The following is a 25,150-nucleotide window of genomic DNA, read 5'->3' on the forward strand; positions in this document are numbered from 1 at the left end:
TCAGATGATGGCAGGGCAGGTTCAGTAGTTTTTGGTGGTGCTCCAGTCTTCTGTACGTGGTGCCTGTACGCCGAAAGTGTCCCGCAATTCTTCTGGCCACCGACAGCATCTCTTGCACGCCCCTGTCGTTTTTTAAAAAATTCTGCACCACCAAATTCAAGGTATGTGCAAAACATGGGACGTGCTGGAATTTGCCCATATTTAATGCACACACAATATTGCTGGCGTTGTCCGATGCCACAAATCCACAGGAGAGTCCAATTGGGGTAAGCCATTCCGCGATGATCTTCCTCAGTTGCCGTAAGAGGTTTTCAGCTGTGTGCGTATTCTGGAAAGCGGTGATACAAAGCGTAGCCTGCCTAGGAAAGAGTTGGCGTTTGCGAGATGCTGCTACTGGTGCCGCCGCTGCTGTTCTTGCGGCGGGAGTCCATACATCTACCCAGTGGGCTGTCACAGTCATATAGTCCTGACCCTGCCCTGCTCCACTTGTCCACATGTCCGTGGTTAAGTGGACATTGGGTACAGCTGCATTTTTTAGGACACTGGTGAGTCTTTTTCTGACGTCCGTGTACATTCTCGGTATCGCCTGCCTAGAGAAGTGGAACCTAGATGGTATTTGGTAACGGGGGCACACTACCTCAAGAAATTGTGTAGTTCCCTGTGAACTAACGGCGGATACCGGACGCACGTCTAACACCAACATAGTTGTCAAGGCCTCAGTTATCCGCTTTGCAGCAGGATGACTGCTGTGATATTTCATCTTCCTCGCAAAGGACTGTTGGACAGTCAATTGCTTACTGGAAGTAGTACAAGTGGTCTTCCGACTTCCCCTCTGGGATGACCATCGACTCCCAGCAGCAACAACAGCAGCGCCAGCAGCAGTAGGCGTTACACGCAAGGATGCATCGGAGGAATCCCAGGCAGGAGAGGAATCGTCAGAATTGCCAGTGACATGGCCTGCAGGACTATTGGCATTCCTGGGGAAGGAGGAAATTGACACTGAGGGAGTTGGTGGGGTGGTTTGCGTGAGCTTGGTTACAAGAGGAAGGGATTTACTGGTCAGTGGACTGCTTCCGCTGTCACCCAAAGTTTTTGAACTTGTCACTGACTTATTATGAATGCGCTGCAGGTGACGTATAAGGGAGGATGTTCCGAGGTGGTTAACGTCCTTACCCCTACTTATTACAGCTTGACAAAGGCAACACACGGCTTGACACCTGTTGTCCGCTTTTCTGTTGAAATACCTCCACACTGAAGAGCTGATTTTTTTGGTATTTTCACCAGGCATGTCAACGGCCATATTCCTCCCACGGACAACAGGTGTCTCCCCGGGTGCCTGACTTAAACAAACCACCTCACCATCAGAATCCTCCTGGTCAATTTCCTCCCCAGCGCCAGCAACACCCATATCCTCCTCATCCTGGTGTACTTCAACACTGACATCTTCAATCTGACTATCAGGAACTGGACTGCGGGTGCTCCTTCCAGCACTTGCAGGGGGCGTGCAAATGGTGGAAGGCGCATGCTCTTCACGTCCAGTGTTGGGAAGGTCAGGCATCGCAACCGACACAATTGGACTCTCCTTGTGGATTTGGGATTTCGAAGAACGCACAGTTCTTTGCGGTGCTTTTGCCAGCTTGAGTCTTTTCAGTTTTCTAGCGAGAGGCTGAGTGCTTCCATCCTCATGTGAAGCTGAACCACTAGCCATGAACATAGGCCAGGGCCTCAGCCGTTCCTTGCCACTCCGTGTGGTAAATGGCATATTGGCAAGTTTACGCTTCTCCTCCGACAATTTTATTTTAGGTTTTGGAGTCCTTTTTTTACTGATATTTGGTGTTTTGGATTTGACATGCTCTGTACTATGACATTGGGCATCGGCCTTGGCAGACGACGTTGCTGGCATTTCATCGTCTCGGCCATGACTAGTGGCAGCAGCTTCAGCACGAGGTGGAAGTGGATCTTGATCTTTCCCTAATTTTGGAACCTCAACATTTTTGTTCTCCATATTTTAATAGGCACAACTAAAAGGCACCTCCGGTAAACAATGGAGATGGATGGATACTAGTATACTTATGGATGGACTGCTGAGTGCCGACACAGAGGTAGCTACAGCCGTGGACTACCGTACTGTGTCTGCTGCTAATATAGACTGGATGATAATGAGATGAAATCAATATATATATATGTATGTATATATAATATCACTAGTACTGCAGCCGGACAGGTAGATAATATATTTATTAGGTAATGATGACTGATGACGGACCTGCTGGACATTGTCAGCTCAGCAGCACCGCAGACTGCTACAGTAAGCTACTATACTATAGTAGTATGTACAAAGAAGAAAGAAAAAAAAAAACCACGGGTAGGTGGTATACAATTATGGATGGACTGCCGAGTGCCGACACAGAGGTAGCTACAGCCGTGGACTAACGTACTGTGTCTGCTGCTAATATAGACTGGATGATTGATAATGAGATGAAATCAATATATATATGTATGTATATATAATATCACTAGTACTGCAGCCGGACAGGTAGATAATATATTTATTAGGTAATGATGACTGATGACGGACCTGCTGGACACTGTCAGCTCAGCAGCACCGCAGACTGCTGCAGTAAGCTACTATACTCTATAGTAGTATGTACAAAGAAGAAAGAAAAAAAAAAAACCACGGGTAGGTGGTATACAATTATGGATGGACTGCTGAGTGCCGACACAGAGGTAGCTACAGCCGTGGACTAACGTACTGTGTCTGCTGCTAATATAGACTGGATGATTGATAATGAGATGAAATCAATATATATATGTATGTATATATAATATCACTAGTACTGCAGCCGGACAGGTAGATAATATATTTATTAGGTAATGATGACTGATGACGGACCTGCTGGACACTGTCAGCTCAGCAGCACCGCAGACTGCTACAGTAAGCTACTATACTCTATAGTAGTATGTACAAAGAAGAAAGAAAAAAAAAAACCACGGGTAGGTGGTATACAATTATGGATGGACTGCCGAGTGCCGACACAGAGGTAGCTACAGCCGTGGACTAACGTACTGTGTCTGCTGCTAATATAGAGTCTAGACTGGATGATAAATTATTGATAATGAGATGAAATCAATATAATATCACTAGTACTGCAGCCGGACAGGTACTATATATATTTATTATGTAATGACTGATGACGAACCTGCTAGACACTGTCAGGTCAGCACAGCACCGCAGACTGCTACAGTAAGCTACTATAGTAGTATGTATAAAGAAGAATGAAAAAAAAAAAAACCACAGGTAGGTGGTATACAATATTATATATATATATATATATTATATACAATTATATATATATATATATATATATTAAACTGGTGGTGATTGATTATTAAACTGGTGGTCACTTCAGGTCACGTTGCAACTTGCAACTAGTACTCCGAGGCCTAAGCAGACAATCACAAAATATATTATTATACTGGTGGTCAGTGTGGTCACAACAATGGCAGTGTGGCACTGACTCTGGCAGCAAAAGTGTGCACTGTACGTTATATGTACTCCTGAGTCCTGCTCTCAGACTCTAACTGCTCCCCACTGTCAGTGTCTCCCCCACAAGTCAGATAATACACTTACAGTCACACTATCTAATCTATAAATATCACTTCAGCAAGTAGTAAGTATAGTAGTATACAGTATAGTAGTACTCCTCCTAATAATGCTCCCCAAAATACTGTGTCTCTCTCTTCTCTAAACGGAGAGGACGCCAGCCACGTCCTCTCCCTATGACTCTCAATGCACGTGTGAAAATGGCGGCGACGCGCGGCTCCTTATATAGAATCCGAGTCTCGCGATAGAATCCGAGCCTCGCGAGAATCCGACAGCGTGATGATGACGTTCGGGCGCGCTCGGGTTAGCCGAGCAAGGCGGGAAGATCCGAGCCTGCTCGGACCCGTGTAAAAAACCTGAAGTTCGGGCGGGTTCGGATTCAGAGGAACCGAACCCGCTCATCTCTAAGTTGCACTGGCACACATGTTCAGAAGAACATTCTGCACTCCATAGGGCTGACGCAATATCCGATGGTGAGACTGATGTTTGTTTTGTGTGCACAGTGGCAGATTAGCACTACGGCCGGTGAGTGTCTCACTGGGAAGACCATCAGCCGTAGCATTAGCAGAAATAAGCAGTCACGGCTGCAATAGCGTGCACCTCTGAACCAGACCAGAGTAGTCATACAACTCTCTTATATTATGCATACCGATTTTCTGTGTGCACAAAGTGACATTTCATTTACAGCAGTGCTCGAAGTGGGCCGGTATACAACGATATGGTATACTGGTACTTCTTCGAGCACTGTCCCCCCGCTGGGCAGCCGCTGCATCGAGCTGACCGCGACGCTACTATTTCAAATCTGCCGCAGACCGGCATCCAATCAACAGCGGTCGTGTCGCCGCTCCTGATTGGCTGCAGGTCCGCGGCAGATTTGAAATAGTAGCGCCAGGTCGTAGGAGCCAGTGCAGTGCCGCACCACCAAAGGCCGCCGACCACAGCTTCTCCGTTCTCCTTTGTTGCACCGCTGCCACTGTGCTCTGCCTCCTCCTCCGCTGCACCGCCGTCCTCTGCCTCCTCCTCCGCTGCACCGCCGCCGCCCTCAGCCTCCTTTGCTGCCCTTAGTCCTTCTCTGCACTATCTCTGAGGCCCACAGCCTCCTCCGCCCCGCGACAACCACAGCCTCCTCCGCCTCGCGACGACCACAGCCTCCTCATGCATCGCAGACCACAGCATCCTCAGCACCGCGCTGCTAAATAGGTAATCTTACCCTGCTGCCCTTCTCTCTCCCTAGTCCCTACTGTATGCCCTTGCTGTCCCTTTCTCTGTCACTCTCCCTGTTCCTATGTCCCTGCTGTCACTTTCCCTGTCCCTCTCTCTGTCATTGCCCCTTCTGTCACTGTCCCTATGTCCCTGCTGTCACTCTCCCTGAATTCTGTTTCATTCCATGTGGTATAATGTGAATTTCGGCTCATTCCGTGTGCTATAGTGTGAATTTCGGCTCATACCTTGTGCTATAATGTGAATTTCGGCTCATACCTTGTGCTATAATGTGAATTTCGGCTCATACCATGTGGTATAATGCAAATTTCGTCTCATACCGTTTGCTATAATGTGAATTTTGTCTCATACCGTGTGCTATAATGTGAATTTCGGTTCATTCCGTGTGCTATAATGTGAATTTCGGTTCATTCCGTGTGCTATAATGTGAATTTCGGATCATACTGTGTGCTATAATGTGAATTTCGGCTCATACCGTGTGCTATAATGTGAATTTCGGCTCATTCCGTGTGCAATAATGTGAAGTTCGGCTCATTCCGTGTGCTATAATGTGAATTTCGGCTCATTCCGTGTGCTATAATGTGAATTTCAGCTCATACCGTGTGCTATAATGTGAATTTCGGCTCATACTGTGTGGTATAATGTGAAAGGGGCAGCAGTACTAGATAGTATAAGGGGTCCTACTATTGTGGTGCTTAATGTGTATAAGGGGTATATAGGTTGGTAAACTATACTAAAGGACACACACCCTTTTGAGTGGCCACGCCTTCACTTTTCCATACCCCCACTTCAAAATTTCCACTTCGACCACTGATTTACACACATCGTCATGGTGCCAAGATGTGCACATATCAGTATCACAAGTTTTTCATCGCACTTCTTTCAGATGAGGGAAAACTTGCAATGCCAGCATCGCATCCATTACTTTGAATTGAATTCCCCCCATAGGTGTCTTTGGTAATGAGACATACCTAATGGTTTAATCCTGAGTACTGCAGTACTGTGTTTTTTAAATTTCTAGTAGAGATGTGCACTTGAAATTTTTCGGGTTTTGTGTTTTGGTTTTGGGTTCGGTTCCGCGGCCGTGTTTTGAGTTCGACCGCGTTTTGGCAAAACCTCACCGAATTTTTTTTGTCGGATTCGGGTGTGTTTTGGATTCGGGTGTTTTTTTCAAAAAACACTAAAAAACAGCTTAAATCATAGAATTTGGGGGTCATTTTGATCCCAAAGTATTATTAACCTCAAAAACCATAATTTCCACTCATTTTCAGTCTATTCTGAATACCTCACACCTCACAATATTATTTTTAGTCCTAAAATTTGCACCGAGGTCGCTGGATGACTAAGCTAAGCGACCCTAGTGGCCGACACAAACACCTGGCCCATCTAGGAGTGGCACTGCAGTGTCACGCAGGATGGCCCTTCCAAAAAACACTCCCCAAACAGCACATGACGCAAAGAAAAAAAGAGGCGCAATGAGGTAGCTGTGTGAGTAAGATAAGCGACCCTAGTGGCCGACACAAACACCTGGCCCATCTAGGAGTGGCACTGCAGTGTCACGCAGGATGGCCCTTCCAAAAAACACTCCCCAAACAGCACATGACGCAAAGAAAAAAAGAGGCGCAATGAGGTAGCTGTGTGAGTAAGATAAGCGACCCTAGTGGCCGACACAAACACCTGGCCCATCTAGGAGTGGCACTGCAGTGTCACGCAGGATGGCCCTTCCAAAAAACACTCCCCAAACAGCACATGACGCAAAGAAAAAAAGAGGCGCAATGAGGTAGCTGTGTGAGTAAGCTAAGCGACCCTAGTGGCCGACACAAACACCTGGCCCATCTAGGAGTGGCACTGCAGTGTCACGCAGGATGGCCCTTCCAAAAAACACTCCCCAAACAGCACATGACGCAAATAAAAATGAAAGAAAAAAGAGGTGCAAGATGGAATTGTCCTTGGGCCCTCGCACCCACCCTTATGTTGTATAAACAGGACATGCACACTTTAACCAACCCATCATTTCAGTGACAGGGTCTGCCACACGACTGTGACTGAAATGACGGGTTGGTTTGGACCCCCACCGAAAAAGAAGCAATTAATCTCTCCTTGCACAAACTGGCTCTACAGAGGCAAGATGTCCACCTCATCATCATCCTCCGATATATCACCGTGTACATCCCGCTCCTCACAGATTATCAATTCGTCCCCACTGGAATCCACCATCTCAGCTCCCTGTGTACTTTGTGGAGGCAATTGCTGCTGGTCAATGTCTCCACGGAGGAATTGATTATAATTCATTTTAATGAACATCATCTTCTCCACATTTTCTGGAAGTAACCTCGTACGCCGATTGCTGACAAGGTGAGCGGCGGCACTAAACACTCTTTCGGAGTACACACTTGTGGGAGGGCAACTTAGGTAGAATAAAGCCAGTTTGTGCAAGGGCCTCCAAATTGCCTCTTTTTCCTGCCAGTATAAGTACGGACTGTCTGACGTGCCTACTTGGGTGCGGTCACTCATATAATCCTCCACCATTCTTTCAATGGGGAGAGAATCATATGCAGTGACAGTAGACGACATGTCCGTAATCGTTGTCAGGTCCTTCAGTCCGGACCAGATGTCAGCATCAGCATTCGCTCCAGACTGCCCTGCATCACCGCCAGCGGGTGGGCTCGGAATTCTGAGCCTTTTCCTCGCACCCCCAGTTGCGGGAGAATGTGAAGGAGGAGATGTTGACAGGTCGCGTTCCGCTTGACTTGACAATTTTGTCACCAGCAGGTCTTTGAACCCCAGCAGACTTGTGTCTGCCGGAAAGAGAGATCCAAGGTAGGTTTTAAATCTAGGATCGAGCACGGTGGCCAAAATGTAGTGCTCTGATTTCAACAGATTGACCACCCGTGAATCCTTGTTAAGCGAATTAAGGGCTCCATCCACAAGTCCCACATGCCTAGCGGAATCGCTCCCTTTTAGCTCCTCCTTCAATGCCTCCAGCTTCTTCTGCAAAAGCCTGATGAGGGGAATGACCTGACTCAGGCTGGCAGTGTCTGAACTGACTTCACGTGTGGCAAGTTCAAAAGGTTGCAGAACCTTGCACAACGTTGAAATCATTCTCCACTGCGCTTGAGACAGGTACATTCCACCTCCTATATCGTGCTCAATTGTATAGGCTTGAATGGCCTTTTGCTGCTCCTCCAACCTCTGAAGCATATATAGGGTTGAATTCCACCTCGTTAAAACTTCTTGCTTCAGATGATGGCAGGGCAGGTTCAGGCGTTTTTGGTGGTGCTCCAGTCTTCTGTACGTGGTGCCTGTACGCCGAAAGTGTCCCGCAATTCTTCTGGCCACCGACAGCATCTCTTGCACGCCCCTGTCGTTTTTTAAAAAATTCTGCACCACCAAATTCAAGGTATGTGCAAAACATGGGACGTGCTGGAATTTGCCCATATTTAATGCACACACAATATTGCTGGCGTTGTCCGATGTCACAAATCCACAGGAGAGTCCAATTGGGGTAAGCCATTCCGCGATGATCTTCCTCAGTTGCCGTAAGAGGTTTTCAGCTGTGTGCGTATTCTGGAAACCGGTGATACAAAGCGTAGCCTGCCTAGGAAAGAGTTGGCGTTTGCGAGATGCTGCTACTGGTGCCGCCGCTGCTGTTCTTGCGGCGGGAGTCCATACATCTACCCAGTGGGCTGTCACAGTCATATAGTCCTGACCCTGCCCTGCTCCACTTGTCCACATGTCCGTGGTTAAGTGGACATTGGGTACAACTGCATTTTTTAGGACATTGGTGAGTCTTTTTCTGACGTCCGTGTACATTCTCGGTATCGCCCTGCCTAGAGAAGTGGAACCTAGATGGTATTTGGTAACGGGGGCACACTACCTCAAGAAATTGTCTAGTTCCCTGTGAACTAACGGCGGATACCGGACGCACGTCTAACACCAACATAGTTGTCAAGGCCTCAGTTATCTGCTTTGCAACAGGGATGACTGCTGTGATATTTCATCTTCCTCGCAAAGACTGTTGGACAGTCAATTGCTTGGTGGAAGTAGTAAAAGTGGGCTTACGACTTCCCCTCTGGGATGACCATCGACTCCCAGCAGCAACAACAGCAGCGCCAGCAGCAGTAGGCGTTACACGCAAGGATGCATCGGAGGAATCCCAGGCAGGAGAGGACTCGTCAGAATTGCCAGTGACATGGCCTGCAGGACTATTGGCATTCCTGGGGAAGGAGGAAATTGACACTGAGGGAGTTGGTGGGGGTGGTTTGCGTGAGCTTGGTTACAAGAGGAAGGGATTTACTGGTCAGTGGACTGCTTCCGCAGGTGACGTATAAGGGAGGATGTTCCGAGGTGGTTAACGTCCTTACCCCTACTTATTACAGCTTGACAAAGGCAACACACGGCTTGACAAATGTTGTCCGCATTTCTGGTGAAATACTTCCACACCGAAGAGCTGATTTTTTTGGTATTTTCACCAGGCATGTCAACGGCCCTATTCCTCCCACGGACAACAGGTGTCTCCCCGGGTGCCTGACTTAAACAAACCACCTCACCATCAGAATCCTCCTTGTCAATTTCCTCCCCAGCGCCAGCAACACCCATATCCTCCTCATCCTGGTGTACTTCAACACTGACATCTTCAATCTGACTATCAGGAACTGGACTGCGGGTTCTCCTTCCAGCACTTGCAGGGGGCGTGCAAATGGTGGAAGGAGCATGCTCTTCACGTCCAGTGTTGGGAAGGTCAGGCATCGCAACCGACACAATTGGACTCTCCTTGTGGATTTGGGATTTCGAAGAACGCACAGTTCTTTGCGGTGCTTTTGCCAGCTTGAGTCTTTTCATTTTTCTAGCGAGAGGCTGAGTGCTTCCATCCTCATGTGAAGCTGAACCACTAGCCATGAACATAGGCCAGGGCCTCAGCCGTTCCTTGCCACTCCGTGTGGTAAATGGCATATTGGCAAGTTTACGCTTCTCCTCCGACAATTTTATTTTAGATTTTGGAGTCCTTTTTTTAATGATATTTGGTGTTTTGGATTTTACATGCTCTGTACTATGACATTGGGCATCGGCCTTGGCAGACGACGTTGCTGGCATTTCATCGTCTCGGCCATGACTAGTGGCAGCAGCTTCAGCACGAGGTGGAAGTGGATCTTGATCTTTCCCTAATTTTGGAACCTCAACATTTTTGTTCTCCATATTTTAATAGGCACAACTAAAAGGCACCTCAGGTAAACAATGGAGATGGATGGATACTAGTATACTTATGGATGGACGAGCGACTGCCGACACAGAGGTAGCTACAGCCGTGGACTACCGTACTGTGTCTGCTGCTAATATAGACTGGATGATAATGAGATGAAATTAATATATATATATATATATATAATATCACTAGTACTGCAGCCGGACAGGTATATATATTTATTATGTAATGACTGATGACGGACCTGCTGGACACTGTCAGCTCAGCAGCACCGCAGACTGCTACAGTAAGCTACTATAGTAGTATGTATCAAGAAGAAAGAAAAAAAAAAAAAACACGGGTAGGTGGTATACAATTATGGATGGACGAGCGACTGCCGACACAGAGGTAGCTACAGCCGTGGACTACCGTACTGTGTCTGCTGCTAATATAGACTGGATGATAATGAGATGAAATTAATATATATATATAATATCACTAGTACTGCAGCCAGACAGGTATATATATTTATTATGTAATGACTGATGACGGACCTGCTGGACACTGTCAGCTCAGCAGCACCGCAGACTGCTACAGTAAGCTACTATAGTAGTATGTATCAAGAAGAAAGAAAAAAAAAAACCACGGGTAGGTGGTATACAGTTATGGATGGACCAGCGACTGCCGACACAGAGGTAGCTACAGCCGTGGACTACCGTACTGTGTCTGCTGCTAATATAGACTGGATGATAATGAGATGAAATTAATATATGTATATATATAATATCACTAGTACTGCAGCCGGACAGGTATATATATTTATTATGTAATGACTGATGACGGACCTGCTGGACACTGTCAGCTCAGCAGCACCGCAGACTGCTACAGTAAGCTACTATAGTAGTATGTATCAAGAAGAAAGAAAAAAAAAAACCACGGGTAGGTGGTATACAATTATGGATGGACCAGCGACTGCCGACACAGAGGTAGCTACAGCCGTGGACTACCGTACTGTGTCTGCTGCTAATATAGACTGGATGATAATGAGATGAAATTAATATATATATATAATATCACTAGTACTGCAGCCGGACAGGTATATATATTTATTGTGTAATGACTGATGACGGACCTGCTGGACACTGTCAGCTCAGCAGCACCGCAGACTGCTACAGTAAGCTACTATAGTAGTATGTATCAAGAAGAAAGAACAAAAAAAAAACACGGGTAGGTGGTATACAATTATGGATGGACCAGCGACTGCCGACACAGAGGTAGCTACAGCCGTGGACTACCGTACTGTGTCTGCTGCTAATATAGACTGGATGATAATGAGATGAAATTAATATATATATATATAATATCACTAGTACTGCAGCCGGACAGGTATATATATTTATTATGTAATGACTGATGACGGACCTGCTGGACACTGTCAGCTCATCAGCACCGCAGACTGCTACAGTAAGCTACTATAGTAGTATGTATCAAGAAGAAAGAAAAAAAAAACACGGGTAGGTGGTATACAATTATATATATATTATATACAATTATATATATATATATATATTAAACTGGTGGTGATTAATTAAACTGGTGGTCAGGTCACTGGTCACACTATCAGCAACTTGCAAGTAGTACTCCTAAGCAGACAATCACAATATATACTGGTGGTCAGTGTGGTCACAATGGCAGTGTGGCACTCTGGCAGCAAAAGTGTGCACTGTACGTTAAAATATGTACTCCTGCTCTCAGACTCTAACTGCTCCCCACTGTCTCCCCCACAAGTCAGATATACAGTCACACTATCACTTCAGCAAGTAGTAGTACTCCTCCTAATGCTCCCCAAAATTACTAAAGTAAATACTGTGTCTCTCTCTACTCTAGTCTCACTCTCTTCTCTATAAACGGAGAGGACGCCAGCCACGTCCTCTCCCTATCAATCTCAATGCACGTGTGAAAATGGCGGCGACGCGCGGCTCCTTATATAGAATCCGAGTCTTGCGATAGAATCCGAGCCTCGCGAGAATCTGACAGGGGCGCGCTCGGGTTAACCGAGCAAGGCGGGAAGATCCGAGTCGCTCGGACCCGTGTAAAAAAACCTGAAGTTCGGGCGGGTTCGGATTCCGAGGAACCGAACCCGCTCATCTCTAATTTCTAGGTGAACGCAGGCTAATTGACAGGAAGCGGACGTTTGGGGGGTGGTAAATGGCCGTTTTCTGGGAGTCTCAGGAAAAAAGCAGGTGTGCCCAAGCGTTTTCAGGGAGGGTGTGTGACGTCAACTCTGCCCAATCTGTCTTTGTATCGCACTGTAGGAGTAAGTTCTGGACTACACACAGACTGCACAGACTGGAAAAATCATTAGCTGGTGAGTGAGCTGCGATCGGATTTGCAGATGTCCACTGTCTGGTGAAGTTTTCGCACGGCGTACACATGCATTCGCACACTTGCACAGGGCGGGTTTTCACTCTCTATGGGCGGCGGCTATCTGATCGCAGACCTCTGCAAAAATGCAGAGGAGCGATAGGGCCTGAATTAGGCCCTTGTTGCACCTTAAAAGTAAAAAAGGATAATAATATTGATGTAGTGTGACAATTGGGGTGGTGGGGATAGTAGTATTGCTGTAATGTGCAGGAAATGTGTGGTATTGCTGTAATGTGGGGTTGGTATTGCCAATTGCTGTAATGTGTACAGATTAGGGATGTGCACTTGAAATTTTTCGGGTTTTGTGTTTTGGTTTTGGGTTCGGTTCCGCGGCCGTGTTTTGGGTTCGAACGCGTTTTGGCAAAACCTCACCGAATTTTTTTTGTCGGATTCGGGTGTGTTTTGGATTCGGGTGTTTTTTTCAAAAAACACTAAAAAACAGCTTAAATCATAGAATTTGGGGGTCATTTTGATCCCAAAGTATTATTAACCTCAAAAACCATAATTTCCACTCATTTTCAGTCTATTCTGAACACCTCACACCTCACAATATTATTTTTAGTCCTAAAATTTGCACCAAGGTCGCTGGATGACTAAGCTAAGCGACCCAAGTGGCCGACACAAACACCTGGCCCATCTAGGAGTGGCACTGCAGTGTCACGCAGGATGGCCCTTCCAAAAAACACTCCCCAAACAGCACATGACGCAAATAAAAAAAGAGGCGCAATGAGGTAGCTGTGTGACTAAGCTCAACGACCCAAGTGGCCGACACAAACACCTGGCCCATCTAGGAGTGGCACTGCAGTGTCACGCAGGATGGCCCTTCCAAAAAACACTCCCCAAACAGCACATGATGCAAAGAAAAAAAGAGGCGCAATGAGGTAGCTGTGTGACTAAGCTCAACGACCCAAGTGGCCGACACAAACACCTGGCCCATCTAGGAGTGGCACTGCAGTGTCACGCAGGATGGCCCTTCCAAAAAACACCCCCCAAACAGTACATGACGCAAAGAAAAAAAGAGGCGCAATGAGGTAGCTGTGTGAGTAAGCTAAGCGACCCTAGTGGCCGACACAAACACCTGGCCCATCTAGGAGTGGCACTGCAGTGTCACGCAGGCTGGCCCTTCAAAAAACTACTCCCCAAACAGCACATGACGCAAAGAAAAAAAGAGGCGCAATGAGGTAGCTGTGTGAGTAAGATAAGCGACCCTAGTGGCCGACACAAACACCTGGCCCATCTAGGAGTGGCACTGCAGTGTCACGCAGGATGGCCCTTCAAAAAACACTCCCCAAACAGCACATGACGTAAAGAAGAAAAAAAGAGGCGCAATGAGGTAGCTGTGTGAGTAAGCTAAGCGACCCTAGTGGCCGACACAAACACCTGGCCCATCTAGGAGTGGCACTGCAGTGTCACGCAGGATGGCCCTTCAAAAAAATACTCCCCAAACAGCACATGACGCAAAGAAAAATGAAAGAAAAAAGAGGTGCAAGATGGAATTGTCCTTGGGCCCTCCCACCCACCCTTATGTTGTATAAACAGGACATGCACACTTTAACCAACCCATCATTTCAGTGACAGGGTCTGCCACACGACTGTGACTGAAATGACGGGTTGGTTTGGACCCCCACCAAAAAAGAAGCAATTAATCTCTCCTTGCACAAACTGGCTCTACAGAGGCAAGATGTCCACCTCATCATCATCCTCCGATATATCACCGTGTACATCCCCCTCCTCACAGATTATCAATTCGTCCCCACTGGAATCCACCATCTCAGCTCCCTGTGTACTTTGTGGAGGCAATTGCTGCTGGTCAATGTCTCCATGGAGGAATTGATTATAATTCATTTTAATGAACATCATCTTCTCCACATTTTCTGGAAGTAACCTCGTACGCCGATTGCTGACAAGGTGAGCGGCGGCACTAAACACTCTTTCGGAGTACACACTTGTGGGAGGGCAACTTAGGTAGAATAAAGCCAGTTTGTGCAAGGGCCTCCAAATTGCCTCTTTTTCCTGCCAGTATAAGTACGGACTGTCTGACGTGCCTACTTGGATGCGGTCACTCATATAATCCTCCACCATTCTTTCAATGGGGAGAGAATCATATGCAGTGCCAATAGACGACATGTCCGTAATCGTTGGCAGGTCCTTCAGTCCGGACCAGATGTCAGCATCAGCAGTCGCTCCAGACTGCCCTGCATCACCGCCAGCGGGTGGGCTCGGAATTCTGAGCCTTTTCCTCGCACCCCCAGTTGCGGGAGAATGTGAAGGAGGAGATGTTGACAGGTCGCGTTCCGCTTGACTTGACAATTTTCTCACCAGCAGGTCTTTGAACCCCAGCAGACTTGTGTCTGCCGGAAAGAGAGATCCAAGGTAGGTTTTAAATCTAGGATCGAGCACGGTGGACAAAATGTAGTGCTCTGATTTCAACAGATTGACCACCCGTGAATCCTTGTTAAGCGAATTAAGGGCTCCATCCACAAGTCCCACATGCCTAGCGGAATCGCTCTGTCTTAGCTCCTCCTTCAATGTCTCCAGCTTCTTCTGCAAAAGCCTGATGAGGGGAATGACCTGACTCAGGCTGGCAGTGTCTGAACTGACTTCACGTGTGGCAAGTTCAAAGGGCAGCAGAACCTTGCACAACGTTGAAATCATTCTCCACTGCGCTTGAGACAGGTGCATTCCACCTCCTATATCGTGCTCAATTGTATAGGCTTGAATGGCCTTTTGCTGCTCCTCCAACCTCTGAAGCATATAGAGGGTTGAATTCCACCTCGTTACCACTTCTTGCTTCAGATGATGGCAGGGCAGGTTCAGGCGTTTTTGGTGGTGCTCAAGTCTTCTGTACGTGGTGCCTGTACGCCGAAAGTGTCCCGCAATTCTTCTGGCCACCGACAGCATCTCTTGCACGCCCCTGTCGTTTTTTAAATAATTCTGCACCACCAAATTCAAGGTATGTGCAAAACATGGAACGTGCTGGAATTTGCCCAGATTTAATGCACACACAATATTGCTGGCGTTGTCCGATGCCACAAATCCACTGGAGAGTCCAATTGGGGTAAGCCATTCATTGATGATCTTCCTCTGTTGCCGTAAGAGGTTTTCAGCTGTGTGCGTATTCTGGAAACCGGTGATACAAAGCGTAGCCTGCCTAGGAAAGAGTTGGCGTTTGCGAGATGCTGCTACTGGTGCCGCCGCTGCTGTTCTTGCGGCGGGAGTCCATACATCTACCCAGTGGGCTGTCACAGTCATATAGTCCTGACCCTGCCCTGCTCCACTTGTCCACATGTCCGTGGTTAAGTGGACATTGGGTACAGCTGCATTTTTTAGGACACTGGTGACTCTTTTTCTGAGGTCTGTGTACATTTTCGGTATCGCCTGCCTAGAGAAATGGAACCTAGATGGTATTTGGTACCGGGGACACAGTACCTCCAACAAGTCTCTAGTTGGCTCTGCAGTAATGATGGATACCGGAACCACGTTTCTCACCACCCAGGATGCCAAGGCCTAAGTTATCCGCTTTGCAGCAGGATGACTGCTGTGATATTTCATCTTCCTCGCAAAGGACTGTTGGACAGTCAATTGCTTGGTGGAAGTAGTAAAAGTGGTCTTACGACTTCCCCTCTGGGATGACCATCGACTCCCAGCAGCAACAACAGCAGCGCCAGCAGCAGTAGGCGTTACACGCAAGGATGCATCGGAGGAATCCCAGGCAGGAGAGGACTCGTCAGAATTGCCAGTGACATGGCCTGCAGGACTATTGGCATTCCTGGGGAAGGAGGAAATTGACACTGAGGGAGTTGGTGGGGTGGTTTGCGTGAGCTTGGTTACAAGAGGAAGGGATTTACTGGTCAGTGGACTGCTTCCGCTGTCGCCCAAAGTTTTTGAACTTGTCACTGACTTATTATGAATGCGCTGCAGGTGACGTATAAGGGAGGATGTTCCGAGGTGGTTAACGTCCTTACCCCTACTTATTACAGCTTGACAAAGGCAACACACGGCTTGACAAATGTTGTCCGCATTTCTGTTGAAATACTTCCACACCGAAGAGCTGATTTTTTTGGTATTTTCACCAGGCATGTCAATGGCCATATTCCTCCCACGGACAACAGGTGTCTCCCCGGGTGCCTGACTTAAACAAACCACCTCACCATCAGAATCCTCCTTGTCAATTTCCTCCCCAGCGCCAGCAACACCCATATCCTCCTCATCCTGGTGTACTTCAACACTGACATCTTCAATCTGACTATCAGGAACTGGACTGCGGGTGCTCCTTCCAGCACTTGCAGGGGGCGTGCAAATGGTGGAAGGCGCATGCTCTTCACGTCCAGTGTTGGGAAGGTCAGGCATCGCAACCGACACAATTGGACTCTCCTTGTGGATTTGGGATTTCGAAGAACGCACAGTTCTTTGCTGTGCTTTTGCCAGCTTGAGTCTTTTCATTTTTCTAGCGAGAGGCTGAGTGCTTCCATCCTCATGTGAAGCTGAACCACTAGCCATGAACATAGGCCAGAGCCTCAGCCGTTCCTTGCCACTCCGTGTGGTAAATGGCATATTGGCAAGTTTACGCTTCTCCTCCGACAATTTTATTTTAGATTTTTGAGTCCTTTTTTTACTGATATTTGGTGTTTTGGATTTTACATGCTCTGTACTATGACATTGGGCATCGGCCTTGGCAGACGACGTTGATGGAATTTCATCGTCTCGGCCATGACTAGTGGCAGCAGCTTCAGCACGAGGTGGAAGTCGATCTTGATCTTTCCCTATTTTTGGAACCTCAACATTTTTGTTCTCCATATTTTAATAGGCACAACTAAAAGGCACCTCAGGTAAACAATGGAGATGGATGGATACTAGTATACTTATGGATGACGAGCGACTGCCGACACAGAGGTAGTTACAGCCGTGGACTACCGTACTGTGTCTGCTGCTAATATAGACTGGATGATAATGAGATAAAATTAAAATATATATATATATCACACTAGTACTGCAGCCGGACAGGTATATATTATGTAATGACGGACCTGCTGGACACTGTCTGTCAGCACTGCAGACTCCTAAAGTAAGCTACTAGTATCAAGAAGATAGAAAAAAAAAAACCACGGGTAGGTGGTATACAATTATGGATGGACGAGCGACTGCCGACACAGCGTTAGCTACAGCCGTGGACTACCGTACTGTGTCTGCTGCTAATATAGACTGGATGATAATGAGATAAAATTAAAATATATATATATATCACACTAGTACTGCAGCCGGACAGGTATATATTATGTAATGACGGACCTGCTGGACACTGTCTGTCAGCACTGCAGACTCCTAAAGTAAGCTACTAGTATCAAGAAGATAGAAAAAAAAAAAAACACGGGTAGGTGGTATACAATTATGGATGGACGAGCGACTGCCGACACAGAGGTAGCTACAGCCGTGGACTACCGTACTGTGTCTGCTGCTAATATAGACTGGATGATAATGAGATAAAATTAAAATATATATATATATCACACTAGTACTGCAGCCGGACAGGTATATATTATGTAATGACGGACCTGCTGGACACTGTCTGTCAGCACTGCAGACTCCTAAAGTAAGCTACTAGTATCAAGAAGATAGAAAAAAAAAAAACCACGGGTAGGTGGTATACAATTATGGATGGACGAGCGACTGCCGACACAGAGGTAGCTACAGCCGTGGACTACCGTACTGTGTCTGCTGCTAATATAGACTGGATGATAATGAGATAAAATTTAAATATATATATATATCACACTAGTGCTGCAGCCGGACAGGTATATATTATGTAATGACGGACCTGCTGGACACTGTCTGTCAGCACTGCAGACTCCTAAAGTAAGCTACTAGTATCAAGAAGATAGAAAAAAAAAAAAAAACACGGGTAGGTGGTATACAATTATGGATGGACGAGCGACTGCCGACACAGAGGTAGCTACAGCCGTGGACTACCGTACTGTGTCTGCTGCTAATATAGACTGGATGATAATGAGATCAAATTAAAATATATATATATATCACACTAGTACTGCAGCCGGACAGGTATATATTATGTAATGACGGACCTGCTGGACACTGTCTGTCAGCACTGCAGACTCCTAAAGTAAGCTACTAGTATCAAGAAGATAGAAAAAAAAAAAACCACGGGTAGGTGGTATACAATTATGGATGGACGAGCGACTGCCGACACAGAGGTAGCTACAGCCGTGGACTACCGTACTGTGTCTGCAGCTAATATAGACTGGATGATAATGAGATAAAATTAAAATATATATATATATCACACGAGTACTGCAGCCGGACAGGTATATATTATGTAATGACGGACCTGCTGGACACTGTCTGTCAGCACTGCAGACTCCTAAAGTAAGCTACTAGTATCAAGAAGATAGAAAGAAAAAAAAACCACGGGTAGGTGGTATACAATTATGGATGGACGAGCGACTGCCGACACAGAGATAGCTACAGCCGTGGACTACCGTACTGTGTCTGCTGCTAATATAGACTGGATGATAATGAGATAAAATTAAAATATATATATATATATCACACTAGTACTGCAGCCGGACAGGTATATATTATGTAATGACGGACCTGCTGGACACTGTCTGCAGAATGCGTTTATAAAAACACCACACGACGAGTGTTTAACTTTTTCAGGCAGACAATCACAATATACTGGTGGTCAGCAGACAATCACAATATACTGGTGGTCAGTGGTCACTGGTCAGTCACACTGGCAGTGGCACTCTGGCAGCAAAAGTGTGCACTGTACTTAAAATATGTACTCCTGCTATAACTGCTCCCCAGTCTCCCCCACAATTAAGCTGCGTGAGCAGTGAGCACTCAGCACAGTCAGATAATGATATACAGTATTACATATGATGCAGCACACTGGGCTGAGCACAGATATGGTATGTGACTGTGTCACACTGTGTATCGTTTTTTTTCAGGCAGAGAACGGATTAATTAAACTGGTGGTCAATGGTCACTGGTCACACTATCAGCAAGTAGTAGTACTCCAGTCCTAATATGCTCCCCAAAATTAGTAAATAGTGTCTCTAACTCTCTACTCTCTTCTCTATAAACGGAGAGGACGCCAGCCACGTCCTTTCCCTATCAATCTCAATGCACGTGTGAAAATGGCGGCGACGCGCGGCTCCTTATATAGAATCCGAGTCTTGCGATAGAATCCGAGCCTCGCGAGAATCCGACAGCTGGATGATGACGTTCGGGCGCGCTCGGGTTAACCGAGCAAGGCGGGAGGATCCGAGCCTGCTCGGCCCCGTGTAAAAAAAGCTGAAGTTCGGCGGGTTCGGATTCCGAGAAACCGAACCCGCTCATCACTAGTACAGATGGTGGGCTATTGCTGTAATGTGGACGGGCATGGTGATCTCAAATCAGGTACTCTCAGGTACAGAGTGTAACATCCAGCCCTTGTCTGATTCTATACAGATTTCTATTCACCCATTGGGATGCAGAGAAACACCATATACTGTAGAGAATTCAGATAACTTTTGACCAAAGTGGTTTTACGTTAGGTGTGTAATTGACTATGGGTTATAGGGCCTTATTCAGCAGTGGTTAAAATACAATCGCAATTGCTTTTTTTTAAGGAATGCAGCTGCAGTTATCTGCTAATAGACATCGAGCACACCAGTACATAAGAGTGCCTTCGTATATCCATTCGACGTCGGCAAACTGCAAATATATTGGTAACATCATCGCAGATTGGGTGGTGCTGAAGCTTCTGAATGAGCCTGACCACTTCCAAATGCAGCAGCTTGCCCGACACTCATAGAGCTCTCCTGCTTATAACCACCCCTTGTCACCTCCCCCAAACGCTGCTCAGCTGTCACGGACTTTGTGACTGCTTTCCCTTGTGAGCGTGATTGCAACACAATCACCTGCACATGGGTATTGCATCTCAGATGCATGCGCAATGGCAAAAAATTGGCCAAAATGCCAGCGATCTTAATTAGCAACAACTGATGAATCAGGCCATAGCTGTGGTACCAAATTAATTGGTGCACTTTGAGAGCCACCCTGTTATATTTTTGGAATACACACATATATATATATATATATATATATATATGCCCCACCCTCACAACACTGGTCACACACCCCATATAAGTAGTCGCACTCCTGCGACCCTGGTTACTACTCTTGTGGAGACACACAATAGGCCCTTCGTAAATTTCAGCTCCAGGCCCATGTGAACCTTAATCAGGCACTGCCTGTACCACAAACCTGAGGTACTCCTGGTGAGGCGGATAAATGGGGACATGCAAGTACGCATCCTTGATGTCCAGAGATACCATAAAATCCCCCTCTTCCAGGCTGGCAATGACCGCTCTGAGCGATTCCATTTTGAACCTGAACTTTCTCATGTAAATGTTCAAGGATTTAAAATTTAGAATGGGTCTTACCGAACCGTCCGGTTTCGGTACCACAAACAGTGTGGAATAGTAACCCCTTCCCTGCTGAAGGTGGGGGTACCATTATTATCACTTGCTGGAGGTACAGCTTGTGAATAGCCGTCAGGACTATCTCCCTCCCCGTGGGAGAAGCTGGCAAGGCGGATTTTAGGTAACTGTGAGGGGGCGTCACTTCGGATTCCAGCTTGTATCCCTGAGATACAATTTGTATAGCCCAAGGATCCACTTGTGAGCGAACCCACTAGTTGCAGAAATTTCTGAGACGCGCCCCCACCACTCCTGGCTCCGCCTGTGGAGCCCCAGCGTCATGCGGTGGACTTAGTGGAAGCAGGGGAGGACTTTTGTTCCTGAGAACTGGCTGCATGGTGCAGCTTCTTTCCTCTACCCCTGCCTCTGGCAAGAAAGGATGCACCTCTGACTCTCTTGCTTTTTTTGAGAACGAAAGGACTGCATTTGGTAATACGGTGCTTTCTTAGGCTGTGAGGAAACATGTGGCAAGAAAGTCGACTTTCCAGCTGTCGCTGTGGATACGAGGTCCGAGAGACCGTCCCCAAACAATTCCTCACCCTTATAAGGCAAAACCTCCATGTGTTTTTTAGAGTCGGCATCCCCTGTCCATTGCCGAGTCCATAAGACCCTCCTGGCAGAAATGGACATTGCATTTATTCGAGAGCCCAGCAGGCAAATGTCCCTCTGGGCATCCCGCATATATAAGACGACGTCTTTAATATGGCTAAGTGTTAGCAATACGGTATCCCTGTCCAGGGTATCCAACCCCTCTGACAGAGTATCTGTCCATGCTGCAACAGCACTGCACATCCAAGCTGAAGCAATAGCCGGTCTCAGTAGAGTACCAGAGTGTGTATACACAGACTTCAAGATACCTTCCTGCTTCCTATCCGCAGGTTCCTTTAGAGTGGCCGTATCCTGAGACGGCAGGGCCACTCTTTTAGATAAGCGCGTCAGGGCCTTGTCAACCCTAGGGGAGGATTCCCAGCGTAACCTATCCGTTGGCGGGAAAGGGTACGCCATTAGTATTCTCTTGGGAATCACCACTTTCTTATCAGGGGAAGACCACGCTTCTTCACATAACTCATTTAATTCATGTGATGGGGGAAAAGTCACTGGCTGCTTTTTCTCCCCAAACATATTTACCCTCTTGTCAGGGACAGGGTCAGCCTCTGAAATGTGTAATACATTTTTCATTGCAATAATCATGTATCGGATGGCCTTAGTCATTTTGGGCTGTAATAGTGCCTCATCCTCGTCGACGCTGGAGTCGGACTCCGTGTCGACATCTGTGTCAACCAACTGAGATAGTGGGCGTTTTTGAGACGCTGACGGCCTCTGAGGCGCCTGGGCAGGCCCGGGTTGAGAGCCCAGCTGTCCCCCGACAGCAACATAATCAAATCTCTTATGTAATGAGTTTACATTGTCATTTAAGACCTTCCACATATCCATCCAATCAGGTGTCGGCACCGACGGGGGCGACACCACATTTATCTGCACTTGCTCCGCCTCCACGTAACCCTCCTCATCAAACATGTCGACACAGCCGTACCGACACACAGCACACACACAGGGAATGCTCTGACTGAGGACAGGACCCCACAAGGTCTATGGGGAGACAGAGAAAGAGTATGCCAGCACACACCACAGCGCTATATACACAGGGATACACACTACCAGAAGTGAATTTTTCCCAATAGCTGCTGTATCAATACACCTTTTGCCTACATTTATGTGCCCCCCCTCTCTTTTTACCCTCTTAGTGCCAGGAGACTGCAGGGGAGAGCCTGGGGAGCGTCCTTCCAGCGGAGCTGTGAAGAGAAATGGCGCTGGTGTGCTGAGGAAGAAGGCCCCGATCCCTCAGCGGCGGGCTTCTGTCCCGCTGTTTCTGACTAAAAAATGGCGGGGGTTTTACACATATACAGTCACAGACTGTATTATGTGTCTTTTTTATGCCAAAGGTATTCTTATTGCTGCCCATGGCGCCCCCCCCCCCCCCCCCCCCAGCGCCCTGCACCCTACAGTGACCGGAGTGTGTGGTGTGCAGTGGGAGCAATGGCGCACAGCTGCGGTGCTGTGCGCTACCTTAATGAAGACAGGAGTCTTCAGCCGCCGATTTCATCGCCAACTTCTGATCTTCTGGCTCTGCGAGGGGGACGGCGGCGCGGCTCCGGGAACTGACGACCGAGGACCTTTGCCTGTGTTCGAACCCTCTGGAGCTAATGGTGTCCAGTAGCCTAAGAAGCGCAACCTAGCTGTGAACAGGTACGTTTGCTTCTCTCCCCTCGCTCCCACGTAGCAGTGAGTCTGTTGCCAGCAGATCTCACTGAAAATAAAAAACCTAACAAATACTTTCTTTACTAGCAGGCTCAGGAGAGCTCACTAGGAGCACCCAGCTCTGGCCGGGCACAGATTCTAACTGAGGTCTGGAGGAGGGGCATAGAGGGAGGAGCTAGTGCACACCAGATAGTACCTAATCTTTCTTTTAGAGTGCCCAGTCTCCTGCGGAGCCCGTCTATTCCCCATGGTCCTTACGGAGTCCCCAGCATCCACTAGGACGTCAGAGAAAAGCTGTTTTAAATTAATACAATTAAGTTCCGTATCCCAGAACTCCAATCGACGCCGATATTTCCTGTCCTGCGTTTCAAGCACCGGAAGTTCTGCCTTGCATTCCACGGTGTGTTCCAGATGCCGCGCACCCGGAAGTTCCATAGACAGTACCGGTGGCCCTGTTTCTTCAGCCATTATCCATACTGTATATAATCAACATAGGCTGTATAAAAAAGCTCCAGTTGACTACATTTCCATGGCTGTGCCGAAAATACATTTCCAAAATAAGAATCTTGTCTCATTTAATACTAGCGTGCATTGTTTCACTGCTAATTTTACCTCAGCGGTTTACAAGCAATCTAATTTCAATCTCTAGATTTAATTACTTTTTTTTGCTATCAGACTACTTTACATCTAATATTAACACATTTTAAATTAATTTTATGGATGTTGCAATTACATTTGCACTTATGGATTTCTTTTTCACTTTATGTATTAATAATATCCTTTAAATGCCAAAACATTTTAAAATAAGAATTTACTTACCGATAATTCTATTTCTCGTAGTCCGTAGTGGATGCTGGGAACTCCGTAAGGACCATGGGGAATAGCGGCTCCGCAGGAGACTGGGCACAAAAGTAAAAGCTTTAGGACTACCTGGTGTGCACTGGCTCCTCCCCCTATGACCCTCCTCCAAGCCTCAGTTAGGATACTGTGCCCGGACGAGCGTACACAATAAGGAAGGATTTTGAATCCCGGGTAAGACTCATACCAGCCACACCAATCACACCGTACAACCTGTGATCTGAACCCAGTTAACAGCATGATAACAGAGGAGCCTCTGAAAAGATGGCTCACAACAATAATAACCCGATTTTTGTAACAATAACTATGTACAAGTATTGCAGACAATCCGCACTTGGGATGGGCGCCCAGCATCCACTACGGACTACGAGAAATAGAATTATCGGTAAGTAAATTCTTATTTTCTCTGACGTCCTAGTGGATGCTGGGAACTCCGTAAGGACCATGGGGATTATACCAAAGCTCCCAAACGGGCGGGAGAGTGCGGATGACTCTGCAGCACCGAATGAGAGAACTCCAGGTCCTCCTCAGCCAGGGTATCAAATTTGTAGAATTTAGCAAACGTGTTTGCCCCTGACCAAGTAGCTGCTCGGCAAAGTTGTAAAGCCGAGACCCCTCGGGCAGCCGCCCAAGATGAGCCCACTTTCCTTGTGGAATGGGCTTTTACAGATTTTGGCTGTGGCAGGCCTGCCACAGAATGTGCAAGCTGAATTGTACTACAAATCCAACGAGCAATAGTCTGCTTAGAAGCAGGAGCACCCAGCTTGTTGGGTGCATACAGGATAAACAGCGAGTCAGATTTTCTGACTCCAGCCATCCTGGAAACATATATTTTCAGGGCCCTGACTACGTCCAGCAACTTGGAGTCCTCCAAGTCCCTAGTAGCCGCAGGTACCACAATAGGCTGGTTCAAGTGAAACGCTGAAACCACCTTAGGGAGAAATTGAGGACGAGTCCTCAATTCTGCCCTGTCCGTATGAAAAATTAGGTAAGGGCTTTTATAGGATAAAGCCGCCAATTCTGAGACACGCCTGGCTGACGCCAGGGCTAACAGCATTACCACTTTCCATGTGAGATATTTTAAGTCCACAGTGGTGAGTGGTTCAAACCAATGTGATT

This window comes from Pseudophryne corroboree, chromosome 5 (genome assembly GCF_028390025.1).
Source record: "Pseudophryne corroboree isolate aPseCor3 chromosome 5, aPseCor3.hap2, whole genome shotgun sequence".
Lineage (NCBI taxonomy): Eukaryota > Metazoa > Chordata > Amphibia > Anura > Myobatrachidae > Pseudophryne > Pseudophryne corroboree.